The following is a 2,461-nucleotide window of genomic DNA, read 5'->3' as shown; positions in this document are numbered from 1 at the left end:
GGCGCGCCGTTCAATCCGGAGCCCCGGCGTCGAAGCGCGGCCCACCGGCGGAGCCAATGGGAAAGCCACGTTGCGCACTGGACGCGCTTGGACTCGAGACGGATTAACCAGCACCTGGGTGTTCTGGGGCCTCGCCCCGGCCGGCCGCGGCCTGATCAGCAGCGCAAGGAGGTAGAACAGCGTCCCGCGGGGAGAGGAGCTGGAGTCGGCATCGGGAAGCGGACCCTGGAGCCTGCCTAGCTTGGCGAGTCGTCATCCGGGGCGCCGGGCTCTGCGAAGAGGAACGCTGCATCCTCAGAACAACCGTGATTGTGAGGAACTCAGGTTCACAGACCTCATAAGCAGGAAGTAAGGCGGCTGATGCAGTCGACCCGGTGGTTGCCTCAGACTAAGGTTCACGGTAAGTTCATCCGGGCTCCGGGAAATAACAACCTTCCCCTTCTCCTGACTTACCCCCTACCAATAAGATTCTAACATCTGGCTCAGGCCAGGCGAGCCCCAATCATCTGGCGCCCTGAAGCTTTGTTTGAATTTCGCGCCTTGTTCGAAGGTGTGGTATCTTTCTGCCTTTATAAGCAGCTTGTAACTGGCGCTAGTGGTCCCTTGGCCATCTTTGTGCACGGGGGACCCTAGCGCGCTAGAAATAAAAGTGTCTCTCTGCTGTGATTTCGGTGTCGAGTGGTCCCTTGCGGCGACCCCTGCCCAGAGCGGGACTCTTTCGGGGGTTCCAACAATTGTCCTCATCCCTACAGATGAGGAACGGAGGCGCGGAGCCCCACGGCAGCCGGGGATCCAAAGACAGCCTCCTTCCAGCTCCATCTGCCGGCTCTTGGAAGGCCTGGATCCCTGTCCTTAGGGCCCTGCGCACATGCCGCCTCTTCCACATGCATATGACGGCCAGGTGCCCAGCTGTGGCACAGCTTCTTGTAAAACGCTCAGCTCAGCTGTGGGCGAGGCAGGGTCCCTGCCCCATGGGATGGAGGGCGGAAATCTGGGCCAACGAGCGCCCAAATAAGACCATTTTGGACGGTGAAGACCAAAGAAATTCAAGCAGGAGGGTGTGACAGGAGGTTTTGGGAAAGCCTCTGAGGAGGTGACAGCCGTGCAGCCATGGGGAAGTGTGCCCCAGGTAGAGGGGAAACGAAAGCAAAAGCCCTGAAGCTGGAGCTCGGTGTCTGGATAACAGGAAAGGCCTGCATGGCTGATGTGTGCCAGAGGGAAGAAAGATCTGTGACACAGAGGGCCCGCCTGGTGGAATTTGGAGTTTTGTGTGGATGGGGGTCATTGAGTCTGAATTGGGAGTTCCAAGATCTCATATTTTAGAAAGTTCTCACCAGCTACTGTGCAGAGATTGGGCTGTAGGAGGGACAAGAGGGGAAGTAGGGACACAAGCTACAGTAGCTCTTCCAGGGGTCTGGGTGAGGTAGATTTACAAACCAGAGAATTAGTTCAGGCTGCCATGACAAAATACCCCAGACCAGGCAGCTTAGACAACAGGAATTTATTTTCTCACAATTTTAGAGGCTACAAGCCTAAGGGCTGGCTTCTGGTGAGGCCTCTCTCCCTGGCTTGCAAACAGCTGCCTTCTCACTGTGTCCTCATATGACCTTTTCTCTCTGAGCAGGAATCTCTGGTGTGTCTTCCTTTTTCTTACAGGAACAACAGTTTTACTAGATTAGGGCCCCACCCTATGACTTCATTTAACCCCATTGACTGCCTCAAAGGGCCTACTCAAATAGTCATGTTAGGCCAGGCGCGGTGGCTCACGCCTGTAATTGTAGCACTTTGGGAAGCCGAGGCAGATGAATTGCCTGAGCTCAGGAGTTAGAGACTAGCCTGGGCAACACAATGAAACCCCGTCTCTACTAAAATACAAAAAAATTAGCCAGGCATGGCGGCGTGTACCTGTAATCCCAGCTACTCGGAGGCTGAGTCAGAAGAATCGCTTGAACTTGGGAGTTGGAGGTTGCAGTGAGCTGAGATCGCACCATTGCACTGCAGCCTGGGGGAGAGAGAGATTCTGTCTTAAAAAAAAAAAAAAAAAAAAATTAGGGACCCTCTGACTTCATTTAACCCTAATGACTGCCTAAAAGGCCCTATTCAAATAGTCATGTTAGTGTTAGAGCTTCAACATATGGACTGCGGGGTGGAGATGTGGGGAGCGGGGAGCGTTTCAGTCTGTAACACCAGGTAAGTGCTGCAACAAATATTGGAGAGCTGATGGGCTATGGTTTTAGGGAAGCTCCTCTAAGAAAGGGGTGGATTACCCTGGGCGCAGTGGCTCACATCTGTAATCCCAGCACTTTGGGAGGCCGAGGCAGGGAGATCACGAGGTCAGAGGTTCAAGACCAGCCTGGCCAACATGGTGAAACCCTGTCTCTACTAAAAATACAAAAATTAGCCGGGCATGGTGGTAGGTGCCTGTAATCCCAGCTACTGGGGAGGCTGAGGCAGGAGAATC

The sequence above is a fragment of the Colobus angolensis genome, unplaced genomic scaffold (genome assembly GCF_000951035.1).
Source record: "Colobus angolensis palliatus isolate OR3802 unplaced genomic scaffold, Cang.pa_1.0 Scaffold692, whole genome shotgun sequence".
In the NCBI taxonomy this organism is placed as follows: Eukaryota; Metazoa; Chordata; class Mammalia; order Primates; family Cercopithecidae; genus Colobus; species Colobus angolensis.
The sequence above is the reverse complement of the archived record's forward strand: the minus strand, read 5'-3'. Positions refer to the sequence as shown.